Below are 13,861 nucleotides of genomic sequence, written 5' to 3' on the forward strand. Positions count from 1 at the left end.
ACAGAACTAATGTATAATTTTTTAGTGTTTTGAAAAACTTAGAAAAATACTTTCATGGAACATCAGTTGCGTATTTTCTGTATTTTCTTCTTGATTATTGATATTTTGCACTGTTATTTCGCTGTCCGGTCTCTCACCAGCGGTAAGGTGGTAGTGCACGAGGAAGTGTATGCAAAGATATGCCTTAAAATTACGCTCAGAAATGCTGTTAAAACGTTGTTTAAACTTCGCTTCGAACGAGTCCAGTAATAACAACAGGCACAGTGAAATAACGAGCACTACACTCACCGAAGAATGCAGTTTCTTTAATAACAATGAATGTATCTGCGAAGAGACAAATTCCTCTTAATGTTACCTTTCGTCGCCCTCTCTCGCAGCAATGTCATACGCGGACAGCCACACATTTTGTTATAAACAATAACTGGATGGATAAAAAAAACTGCTCTCCCATCACCATGCGGAATATGCAACCCAAAAAGAACTCGGCTAATAAAAGCGTTGTACCCAATATTCACCAGTATGGAACTGAACCTCGACATCAAGCTCCGGCTGTACAGTATGGTTGTGCACCCTTCCCTCACCTATGGCTCCACTGCGCGGGCTAAGATTAGTGCCTCCCGGATGCAGATCCTCTAGCTCCTGCAGAATAAGATGCTTCGGTGGAGTCTGCATACCCCTCCCCTCACGAAGGTGGTTACCCTCCACGAGAAAACGGACACGGCCACTCCTGAAGACGTCCATGCGAGAGAAGGCAAGGCGTCTCTATGCCGAAGTAGAAACCCTGTGCGACACGGTCGCTGGCTTACAAAACATAGGCACAACCTCTCCCCGGCACTGGCACCAACACCCTGTTTCTCTCACCATCCTTAAGGACTTAGATTCTGACCATAGCTACCAATAGCACTGTTACGGCCACTAATGAAACGTTAGTGTTGACCTCACCACTCGATGGGTATCGACCAGCGGCAGTCACCAATGTTCATACGTAATGTAGTTGGTATTAAGTTAATATTTGCCTGCGGCCTGAACTTCCACCGTCAGACTGTGGGATGGGACTTAAGGTCCCACCCTACACCATCAACGTGCACTCCAGTGATGTTTTTGGAATGACATCATTGTCGAATGGAATAGTTTCACTATCCACCAAGACAGTTAATCCGTGAGCCGCCGGCCGGTTTGGCCGTGCGGTTCTAGGCGCTTCAGTCTGTAACCGCGTGACCGCTACGGTCGCAGGTTCGAATCCTTCCTCGGGCATGGACGTGTGTGATGTCCTTAGGTTAGTTAGGTTTAAGTAGTTCTAAGTTCTAGGGGACTGATTACCTCAGACGTTAAGTTCCATAGTGCTCAGAGCCATTTGAACCGGTGAGCCACCGGTGAAGCTGTATTCCACCTCCCACGAAAAAACTACTTCAGCTTACAAAATAACATTTAATAATTAGTGCATTTGTCGTTAAGTCTGGCTACTACATGAATTAATTCAAATAATTAGTTTTATCTGGGTATTTTCTAATGACTGCTTCGTTTTGGTACTCAATACAATCTTTTTTACATAAAAGCCAATGTTCCTGACTTCCAGGAAAATAAAATAAGAGTGTAATTTCCTGTACTGTGAGTCACACAAAGCAAAAGCTAAGCCTAAAGTAGTCAAGACAGACTTAAAAAATACGCAAATCACTTACTATTAGAGCATCGAAAACAAAGCAATGCTAAATTGGTCCCTCTCGCCTCTAAACTCCAAAGACACTTTCGGAGTTTTAATAAAATTGTTTCCTAGTGATAATAGTTAGTTGGGCTGTGAAGATACAGATATTCGTATGTAATTGGGCAAGAAAATGCAAAGATTAAAATATTACCATTAAAATGACGTATTTATCATTCCGCTGCGTGTGTTGTTTTTACGAGGGTCACTCCAAAAGAAATGCACACTATTTTTGTAAAAAATACAGTTTTCATTCTGCATGTGTGAAAGTTCTGCAGTGTGTAGATAGATCCTTCCCGCTTGTTTTCAAACTTAGTTCTACCTGTTCCAGTGAGTGGCGTCGTCACAACATGTCTTCAAGATGGCTGCTACACTTGCCATTCGTCAGAAGCAACGTGCTGTCATAGAATTCCTGTGCTGTGAAAACGAGACAGTGGGAAACATCCGCAAGAGGTTGAAAAAGGCGTATGGAGATGCTGCTGTCGATCGCAGAACAGTCAGTCGGTGGGCAAGCAGGTTACGTGATGAAAGCGGGCACGGCAATATTGAGGATTGTCCTCGCAGCGGCAGGTCTCGTACTGGACACACTCCAGTGTGCAGAGTGTTAACGAATTGGTGACTGCTGACAGACGCATCACAGTGAACGAATTGTCACGCTATGTTGGGATAGGGGAAGGAAGTGTTTGCAGAATACTGAAAGTGTAGGCATTGAACAAGGTTTGTGCCAGTTGGGTTCCCAGGATGTTGACAGTGGCTCACAAAGAAACAAGAAAAACGGTATGCAGCGAACTTTTGAAACAGTACGAGAATGGTGGAGATGAATTTCTTGGAAGAATTGTGACAGGTGATGAAACATGGCTCCATCATTTTTCACCAGGGACGAAGAGGCAATCAATGGAGCGGCAACATGCAAATTTACCCAAGAAAGAAAATTCAAAACCACATCTTCTGCTGGAAAAGTTATGGCTACGGTGTTTTTCGATTCCGAAGAACTCTTGTTTGTGGACATCATGCCAAGTGGAACCACCACAAATTCTGATGCATATGTGACGACAATGAAGAAACTTCAAGCTCGACTGAGTCGTGTTAGACCACATCGGCAAAAGCAGGGTGTTTTGCTGTTGCACGACAATGCACGGCCACATGCCAGCCAAAAAAAAACCATAGAAGCGATCACAAAACACGGGTGGACAACACTAAAACACCCGCCTTACAGTCCTGACTTGGCTGCATGTGACTATCATCTCCTTGGGAAACTGAAAGACTCTCTTCGTGGAACAAGGTTTGAAGATGATGACTCCCTTGTGCACGCTGCCAAACAGTGGCTCCAACAGGTTGGTCCAAAATTTTACCGTGCGGGTACACAGGCGCTGGTTCCAAGATGGCATAAGGCAGTTGAGAGGGATGGAAATTATGTGAAGAAATGAAAATATTGTACCTAAAGGATATATTACACACTGCAAAACTTTCAAGCGTGTAGAATAAAACATGGATTTATAAAAAAAATAGTGTGCATTTATTTTGGAGTGACCCTCGTATATTCGACCCACGAGTTCCTCTACCCACTCCGGAGCAACTGGCAAGGTTAAGAGCAACGAGCGAGCTTCATGCACGTGCTGACTGCCTCTAGCTGTAGCGTACAATGCTTGACAAAGTGTGGAGGCGGCTTTATGCAACAGTGGATGCCGAACGGTGTTTGTAGAAGGAGGGGTAGTGGTGTAACCGAATAATAACCGCTGCGAGTGTGCCGCGAGAGATCTCGAGGCTCGTGTGTTTAGCCGGCAGACCCCGACGTGACGTGGGAGGCGAGTGTTGACACGCAGAGCCGGCGAGGCGCGTCAACACTGGCTGCTAGTATACGCGGGCCGCGGGTTTCGGCTGCCTGAGCCGCCGGCGTCCAGCAGTTAACAAGCGCCCGGTTTACGTGTGGCGCTGCGCGGCGCTCAGTTTACGGATGAAACTCGCGGACAGAACGGGCCCTGACGTGTGCCCACGAGCATACGGCTGTCCAGCTAATTCTGGCCCGCCGCGTCTGCTCTGAAAACTTAGCGGGCTGAATCGGCGCCTCTGCTACAAAACGGTGAAACACACAGCAGAGGGTCCGCAGCTCGTGGTCTAGGGGCTGTACCCCCTTCGGCAGTACACATACTAAAATTGGAACGATACAGAGATGATTAGCATGGCCCCTGCGCAAGGATGACACGCAAAATCGTGAAGCGTTCCACATATAATAGCCGGCACGGTAGCTCAGCGTGTTCGGTCAGAGGGTTCGCTGCCCTCTGCAATAAAAAAAACTGAGAGAACAGATAAACGAAAAACCCGAATGGGTATCATCGGACGTCCGCCCCGAACAAATTCAGCGAACAATATAGAACAAAATAAGCTCAACAGAAAAATGGGGCTAACTTTGCTGCTTCTGGATCACGGGGTCCAGGGTTCGATTCCAGGCCGGGTTAGGGAGTTTCTCAGCACGGGAACGGGTGTTGGTGTTGTTGTCCTCATCATTTTGTGAGAGTGACTAGATTGGATTGTAAAAAGAAAATGGACTGTGTAAAAACTGTGACTCCGTTTTGACACTGATAAGGGCGCAGGTGAGCGCCCCACAAACCCATCATCATCAACAACACAGCTGAGGATGTAAGGATGGTACCTCCCGTCTCTATCACCACCACCCGCTTAAAGTCTCCTGAGAGCTAAAGTGCGTAGGACTATATCCAAAAACGTTCAAATGTGTGTGAATTCCTAAGGGACTAGTCATCAGCCCCTAGACTTACACACTACTTAAACAAACTTAGTCTAAAACACACACCGCACGCGCGCGCCACAAAGGGGAGGACTCGAACCTCCGGCGGTAGGGGCCGCGCAATCCGTGACATGGCGCGTCTATCCGCGGCACTACATCCAAATATGTGTTAACTGTTTATTTGTCGTGCCGTGGTATCCAGGATGCTCAAAAAGTGACGCTCTCTCACGGAAGGATGAACTTTTCCTTCCAGATACACTCTTCCTTAAGGTGAGGAGGATGCGGTCTACACGCTACAAGAGAGATTCTTGAGAAACGTTACGGACGTTCCCTACGTCCCTCCCTCCCCCCCCGCCCCCCCCCCAAAAAAACATTGACTACTACTATGTCCACTGAATCATCTCAGCAAGGCCATGCTGGGTTAGACACTACATCACTTCAGAATGGCATCCAAAAGGAATTGCATTTAAATACACTGAGATGACAAACGTCATGGGTATGGCATATGAAGATAGCGGTAGTATCGCATACGCAAGTTACAGGACAGTAAAGTGGCGGAGCTGTTTATTTCTACTCAGGTGATTCATGTGAAAAGGTTTCCGACGTGATTGTGGCCGCGCGACGATAATGGAGACTTTGAGCGCGATGTGGTAGATGGAGCTAGACGCATGGGACATTGCATTTCGGAAATCGTTAGGGAATTCAATACTCAGAGATCCACAGTGTCAAGGGAGCCGAGAGTACCAAATTTCAGGCATTACCTCTCACCACGACAACGCTGTGGTAGACGTCCTACACTTAACGACCTAGAGCAACGGCTTTTGCGTAAAAGTTGTCAGTGGTAACAGACGGACAGTGCGTGAAATAAGCCCATAGATCAATGTGGGACGTGTAGGACGAACATTTCCGTTAGGACAGTGTGCCGAAATGTGGCGTTAATGGGCTACGGAGCAGACGACCGACGCGAGTGTTTTTGCTAACAGCACGACATCGCCTGTACTGCATACCCTACGCTTGAAATTTGTTTGGACCCTAAACTGGTAAACCGTAGCCTCGTCAGGTAAATCCAGACTTCAGTTAGCAAAAAGTGATTGTAGGCTTAGTGTGTGGCGCAGACCCCCACGAAGCTATGGACCTAAGTTGTCAGGAGGAAAGTGTGCAAGCTGGTGGGGTCTCCATAGTGGTGCGGGCTGTGTCAAATGGAAAGGACTGGGTTCACTAGTCCAGCTGAACCGATTGTTGACTGGAAATGGTTGGTTTCTTGGAGATCGTTCGGAGCCATTTATGGACTCCATGTTTCCGTGCCAATGCGTCATCTCACTGGGCCACGTTTGTTCGCGATTGGTTGGAAGAATGTTATGAACTGTTCGAAAGAGTGATCCGACCACCCAGATTACTTGACATGAATCCCACCGAGCATTTATGGGACATATCCGAAGGATTAGTTCGTGCACAAAATACTGCACCGGCAGCACATCCGCAGCTATGGACGGCTGTAGAGAGAGAGAGAGAGAGAGAGAGAGAGAGAGAGAGAGAGAGAGGCAGCATGGCTCAATGTTTCAGCAGGGGACTTCGAACGACTTGAGTCCATGCTACGTAGAGCTGCTGCACTATGATGGGTGAAAGGAGGTCCGACACGATACTAGAAGGTATCCCATGACTTTCGTCACCCCAGTGTATATTACCGTCGGCAATAGAAGTTGTCATCCTTTCTCCACAAGCCAGATGTTCAATGAAGGAATATAAATACTTATTCCTGTGCATAATCTTAAATGTTAACCTTCCGTATTGTAATAAAAGGTGATTCCGTGATGACTCCAGAACTTTCAGGAATGGTGAAGTCCGGAAACGACAGAGTCGAGAGTTACAAGCGAAAATCGCTCTGACACATCTGACAGTAGAAATATGTACCAGTACTGTTGTTAAGACTGTAGGATAGGAAACTTTCAGAGGTGGTGTTAAGGTGCAAAACAAGAATGTCTTCGTAAACAGGGACTCTGAACAGCATCCCTTATACCTCCGACTTACACATTTACTCATCTCCATCATCCGTGAAAGTTTTTATACCATGCATGGAAGTAATGAATCCGTCTTTCCTTTAACGCTGTAGTGGATAGTTGGGTGTACTTCCGAATTTGACTCGCGCGGCACTTGTCCCAATTGTAAATATGGTACAGACTGTTCTGAATCTAAAAACATCGCGTAAAAACATGAGCCGTGCTGCAATTTGCGTTGGTGCTGTGTAGGTTTCCGTCTTCTGTTGGAGGCCACACTGTATCGTTTAGTTGACAAGGTTGAGGTTGTTTGTCTTCTTCTTGTGTTGACTGGCGCCACTGCGAGGTGCCGGGTGGAGAAGAGTTTGTACCTCTTTAATTCAGACGAATTTTGCATCAGAACGAGACATGCACTCGACCCCCTCCTTATGTACCAGCTAATTAATTATGAGCACAACACTAACGGAAGGCAATGGTGGACCCTGCTAGTTTGTAAAATACGGAGAACACACAATAATTTAATAAAAATTGTAATCTACTAAAAAAAAAAAAACTTTATCATAATAAGCAACAGGAAATGGGATTCTGTCTATATCTACGAAGTGATATGCGGATTAAATATTACAATGAGATTTATTATACATCAGGTCATAAATGCACATGATTGTCGACACACACACACACACACACACACACACACACACACACACACACACACACACACACAGTAAGTTAAAGGATAGGGTATACTGAAATACGAGTATTATGAGAATAAGAGTTGGCTCGAGAATAAGGGGCTCCTACTCTCCGTGATGCAATAGCCTGACGATAATGACTGGAGGTCCTAATGAACCAAATACACTACTGGAAATTGAAATAAGAACACCGTGAATTCATTGTCCCAGGAAGGGGAAACTTTATTGACACATTCCTGGGCTCAGATACATCACATGATCATACTGCTAGAACCACAGGCACATAGACACAGGCAACAGAGCATGCACAATGTCGGCACTAGTACAGTGTATATCCACCTTTCGCAGCAATGCAGGCTGCTATTCTCCCATGGACACGATCGTAGAGATGCTGGATGTAGTCCTGTGGAACGGCTTGCCATGCCATTTCCACCTGGTGCCTCAGTTGGACCAGCGTTCGTGCTGGACGTGCAGACCGCGTGAGACGACGCTTCATCCAGTCCCAAACATGCTCAATGGGGGACAGATCCGGAGATCTTGCTGGCCAGGGTAGTTGACTTACACCTTCTAGAGCACGTTGGGTGGCACGGGATACATGCGGACGTGCATTGTCCTGTTGGAACAGCAAGTTCCCTTGCCGGTCTAGGAATGGTAGAACGATGGGTTCGATGACGGTTTGGATGTACCGTGCACTATTCAGTGTCCCCTCGACGATCACCAGTGGTGTACGGCCAGTGTAGGAGATCGCTCCCCACACCATGATGCCGGGTGTTGGCCCTGTGTGCCTCGGTCGTATGCAGTCCTGATTGTGGCGCTCACCTGCACGGCGCCAAACACGCATACGACCATAATTGGCACCAAGGCAGAAGCGACTCTCATCGCTGAAGACGACACGTCTCCATTCGTCCCTCCATTCACGCCTGTCGCGACACCACTGGAGGCGGGCTGCACGATGTTGGGGCGTGAGCGGAAGACGGCCTAACGGTGTGCGGGACCGTAGCCCAGCTTCATGGAGACGGTTGCGAATGGTCCTCGCCGATACCCCAGGAGCAACAGTGTCCCTAATTTGCTGGTAAGTGGCGGTGCGGTCCCCTACGGCACTGCGTAGGATCCTACGGTCTTGGCGTGCATCCGTGCGTCGCTGCGGTCCGGTCCCAGGTCGACGGGCACGTGCACCTTCCGCCGACCACTGGCGACAACATCGATGTACTGTGGAGACCTCACGCCCCACGTGTTGAGCAATTCGGCGGTACGTCCACCCGGCCTCCCGCATGCCCACTATACGCCCTCGCTCAAAGTCCGTCAACTGCACATACGGTTCACGTCCACGCTGTCGCGGCATGCTACCAGTGTTAAAGACTGCGATGGAGCTCCGTATGCCACGGCAAACTGGCTGACACTGACGGCGGCGGTGCACAAATGCTGCGCAGCTAGCGCCATTCGACGGCCAACACCGCGGTTCCTGGTGTGTCCGCTGTGCCGTGCGTGTGATCATTGCTTGTACAGCCCTCTCGCAGTGTCCGGAGCAAGTATGGTGGGTCTGACACACCGGTGTCAATGTGTTCTTTTTTCCATTTCCAGGAGTGTATATTTATCTCCCGACTATATAGCAGTATTGCAATTAGTAGTGAGAGCTCAAATGGGATCACATGGAGAAACAAGCAAGGTAGATTTTGAAGCAAAGCGAGCACGCGTGCTGCTGAGGGATTCAGTAAAAGGTCCTACAATGCCGGGGCCGCAAAACACTGTACCAGCACTGAAGTCTGCAGCATGTCGTCGGTAGGCAGCGTCCTGATGGTGCGGCCGCCGACTTCTGCCGTGCAGCGACTCGGTGTCAACCCCCGGCTACGAAAGCTGTCCGAGAATTCTAAGTTCTTCGGAAAAGGAGCGACTCCGAGGAAGACCAGATCCCGAATTCCCTGTCCGCGAAGCCAAGCTAACATTGCTCTACTCCCTACTCTCCTCGAAAAACTGCGAATCAGCATTCAGTTCTGATTCCAAAATTCCCCCACACTGTCTCGGAACATAATTCGCGCCAATAGCGACTGTTCCCTCCAATTTCGAGCAGGGCTTTATGATGTCAACTAGCCTCAGTTTAAGTTGACCAATCATGCCTCTGCTATTCAGCTGAGGGCGCTGAACTTGCCGTTTGACCGGCTACAAAAACAACTTGCACCGGATGGCCGGTGGTCTAGGCCAGACAGTCGCTCTCAGCAAGGCATAGTCAAAAAGTTTCCTCTGAATCAAGAGGACAGCGCAGTCAGTCGGTGCCAGAAATCTTCGTTCCGGACGCACCAGAACGGTAAACACGCAAACTGCGGCGACACTCAAACGTCTCGCAGGTTGTTTCGCCCTGCATACAATAGGCGAAACTCGACCGACGTCAGTCGTTCCGCCAGGCACTTAAGCCTATTGCACAAACCCCTCAGAATTCAGGGAATTGCAGCCCCCGACCGGCAACGCAGTGTGCCGCGTCCTCCAATGCTCGCCTCGCAAAAGACACCCAGGGAAGTAAAACAACATGTTTAGGAATAGAGTGAAAAGTATTTTTTTGAGCTCTCAGTACAAATACTCCCACTCCAATAACCTTATTTGGTCTGTTACTACCGTGAAATGACGTAGAACATTAATAAAATTGATGAAAATGAGAGGTGACATGCAAAAGAGGGCATGGTACCTCTCACCACTTGGTTTCACAAGTGTTGCCTGTCCGCTAGTGACAGCAGCGGAGGTATTTAGGAACTGTGACCCTATCTTTGGGGTGACGTCGTAGTTCTTGCGTGTCGTGTGAGTGAGCAGTTCGGTTGGGGACACAGCAGGAGCCAGGTCCACGCAAGGTGAGAACACGCCGGACCGCTGGTGGCGCGTATGGACTGCCAGACCTCGTCGAAACCGGATCCTGCAAGTTTTAAGTTGAGCGCATTTCAATTAGAGTAGAGGAACCTCCACTATTGTGAAATCTCGCGATTCTCCAGTGACTTCGGTTCGTGTTGCTGCTCGTAGTGTCGCCAAGGCGAAGGGCAGTGAGTGGAGTGCTTGGGGAAGGCGGATCTGATTACCTTTCCGTGACTTCTAATTACTGTTTACTACCTTCAGCTTGTTACAATTGTTATGTTCAGCCAGCGGTATTTTCCTGCCTGGTGGCCAGAAACGTGTTCAAATAGTTGATATACAATTTAAGGGGTTTAATGAATCCAGTATTAAAACACATATGTTAATGAGGTTTTACCTGTTTTGATCAACTTCAGCTTTCCTTCGAGTAGTGTGCTAGTTATGCAAGTGTTCCTATAAGTAGAACGTTCTGTTTGCCATAGATAACAAGTGTCTTTATTCATTTGGTGTTCTTACGAAGACTATAATCTGCTTTAAATATGTGTATATGTAACTCGGTGTTCTTGTCAAACAGGATTCTACAGTGTGTGTGTGTGTGTGTGTGTGTGTGTGTGTGTCAAGTAGTACGCAAATATTTGCTCTACTGCAGAATTTGTTCAGATCATCTCGTAAAGCGCAAGTCATTTCGTTCTAGAAAATCGTAGTAGGATCTTCGTAAGTCCCCCATCTACCTCACCATACGTCAGGCTTCAGTGAAGGAGCGTCTTTGCCAGTCTAGTAATTTACGTCTGTGCGCGGAACAATGAATGCCCCCTCCGCTGGCTGCTGGATGGAGGTAGCTGTCCGCCAGTGAGTCAGTCGAGCTCCCCCTCCCCCCCACCCCTATCACAGCTCGGCTCGCGTCGCGCCCATTGTGGGCAGCGAGCAGCAGCAGCAGGAGGCAGACGGCTTCCGGCGAGGCGGCCCCCACTTCCGGCCAGCACAGCTCTCAGCGAGACACCTGCCCCCCGACTCGCTGCCTTGTCCTCATCCACCTCCACCTGCTCAAAACGGGCGCGCGCTACAAACACGTCCACGCGCACACCCCGACGCCCGTTATATCTCATGATAGGTTCATTTGAGAAGTTGCCAGAGGGCGCCAGAAAACAGGCATTACTGCCCATGCGCAGCACCTGCGATGACGTAGGAAGCCCATGCTCAGTTTTTTTTTCTGTCCACATGATTTTTCGTCGCATTTCTGTTTCAAATTTCTTGCTTACTCGGGCATATTGTTCGGACGGGAGATACGGATTTAATGTACTTAGAGCAACGGTTTTATCGTACCCTATCTAGATGAATGCAAAAGAGCGAAGCAGTCTTTAACGTAATACATCAAAACTAGACTCTACTGCTACAAGTATTAGTTGACCACAATATTTCACGTGGGAGTGAAGGAACTTCAGTCGCTTTATCGGAAGTTCTTATGGTGATCCTTCACATGGGCACGGTGAACCACTTAATAGCGCATGCGCTATTTTTCTGAAAACATTCACAATGCAATGAATTTCGCTAGTCACCACTGTACTTGTTTGTCACCGCATGTTTCCGACAACGGACACGAGAGGTCGAGTGCGGTAATATCGTGGTCGTTTTATCCACCCTGCAATATTGTTCTGCGGCCATTTCAATAACGTTTACGTATACACAGCACTGCAGAAACCTAGTATGAAGGAATACGAATTTTCTTCAAAAATAAGTTGCTTGTATACATCGTAACTAAGGAGAATAGTTACTTTCATGACCATTTCAAAATGTCTATAGCGTTGAGCGATCTTATACTGTGTCATAAAAGAAACAGGACATCAGAATACTCAGAGCATAGGATTCTGGTGAAACACACTAAGATACGTAATTCGGCTTAACCCCAGATAACTAATCCGTGTAAAATTTACGACTGAAAGTAGGGTATAAAACAGGAGAACTAATAATGGCAATTAAGTAATACATAACCTTTTAATTGTGACTTCATTTGAATAAAGCATGAAATAGAAAACTTGTCGATGATTTATTAGTAATTTAAAATTCCTCCTCTCTCTCCCCTCCCCACCCCCCACCCCTCTTATTGTACTGGGGTTAAAGTGCACCTTCGTATGTCCAGGTTTACGCTGAAACATGTGGGATTAAGTTTTTTTAGTGTGGTTTTCGACTTGGCAATTTTCGTGGGGTACCAATACTGTATTATCTCATGTTTGGTCCTTTATTATTGCATAATGCCATACGTGTCGAGAAATGAAAATGGGCACCTGAAACAGAGCGAACAGTTGAAACTAACCAGTAGTGTGCAATGAAACACTTCCGCAGAGGCAGTCAATTTATTCTAAACGAAAAGATTAATGAAAGGCAAAATCATTTAGTAAACCGAAATGCTGGTATCTCACATAAGACAAACTACAATGTAATTATTTAGCCTTACATACAGTACAAAAGCAAAAAGTACCTAAGATGTTTAGTTACGCTTGCATTGAGTCGTGTTCCTTTCTTTGTATCATCCGTCTGTTGCACGAAAAATTACAGCCAAACACGATGCGTGTATTCACCATTACGTCAAAATTCTAAAGGTAACGTAGTTGTATCAGTTTATAACCATTTCTTTTTACACGTCATTTGCGCTCGTTGCCATATACCGATGATACTGTACATGTTATTGCCAGTCTACTAATCATCTCTGTGGTTCCACGGCGTAACAGGCCATTCGGGTTGCTGCAAACCACCACTCTGTTAGTTAAACCTAGAATACTTCCACATTTGACAGTGCCCCAAACTGTCCACTTCAGACGATTTAAGAAGAAATATTTTTTTTACCAGTTCAGCTGAGCACTGTTAGGTTACCTATGCGATCAAACAGGGGGCTGCTCCTGGATGTTCCGTCGTTTCTGCCGCTCGTGTCTTTAGTTTCCGTCTGCCTAGCGAGTTTTCTATCTTTGCTACTGAACACTCTGCGATTCGTAAAGCCGTGGATCAGAATGAAACGTTACTGTAGTTTCAAATTTTTGATCTGCTATGATTCACTCAGTACCCTGCAGTACCATTCAGCATATGCAACCGTCCAGCCGCAAAGACGGGGAAAGGTATAATTCTGCTACGTATCAAGAGAAATGAGAATGAGTTTGCCAATACTACGGCCACGGAGGCATGTACCCTTCCGAACGTAACCCACTCTCCTAGTCCTTTGCGTGCCGTGCCGTCATTGCTGCTAGGTCTGTAATGCGTCTTCGGGAGAGAGAGTGGCTTGGCTTGATGGATAATAAGTTTGGATAAAAAAAGGGAATGTATGGTAGAGGCGCACCGTCTTTCGGCCGCTTAGAAGTGCTGAAGTTTACCTTTACACGCCCCGTGATGCATGACTGCTTCTTACGCGTGAAGAACCACCTGTTCGTGAGGCATGTGATGCTCTGATTACAGTTCGCCACATTCTAAATGATGGTCATTTATATAATGGCCAAAGGGTACAAACCAGTTTATTGGCAGACCTCACCTCAATTTTCTGTGCTCATTTGACACGTGTCTTAAGATGTTGTGTTTGTCCTTCTACTTACACTCTCAGGTAGAAGCTTTCAGTCCGTGTAGAGGATGGCTGGCTCGTCCGGTTGTTATACCAGGGATCAGGCAATCGTCTTTTCTGGTCTCGCCTCTTCGTGGCTTGTCAGGTCTGATACCAATGTTTCAGTAGTCTGTCTTGAATCACGTGGCTCCGCTGTACCGTTCAGAGGGACTGTGCGGTCTAATATCTTGCGATAATTGTAAGGCGCTGCTGACGGTTATATTGAGCCCCGTAAAGCAGCAGCAGCAGCAGCAGCAACGACAACAACAACAACAACAATACTAACAGCGCCAATTTATTTGATTTATTTGGCTTTCG

The 13,861-nt window shown here is 47.2% G+C and overlaps 1 protein-coding gene and 1 non-coding gene across 2 annotated transcripts in view; both read left to right on the forward strand.

Moving 5' to 3' along the window:
* LOC126092356 (rap guanine nucleotide exchange factor 6-like) overlaps nucleotides 1–13,861 on the forward strand; it is a 356,519-nt gene that overhangs the window by 49,587 nt on the left and 293,071 nt on the right. The window lies entirely within an intron of this gene.
* LOC126096915 (U6 spliceosomal RNA) lies at nucleotides 3,824–3,930 on the forward strand. Its single transcript, XR_007522075.1, has one exon. It is a non-coding gene; the product is annotated as a U6 spliceosomal RNA (small nuclear RNA).

The sequence above is a fragment of the Schistocerca cancellata genome, chromosome 1 (assembly GCF_023864275.1).
Source record: "Schistocerca cancellata isolate TAMUIC-IGC-003103 chromosome 1, iqSchCanc2.1, whole genome shotgun sequence".
In the NCBI taxonomy this organism is placed as follows: Eukaryota; Metazoa; Arthropoda; class Insecta; order Orthoptera; family Acrididae; genus Schistocerca; species Schistocerca cancellata.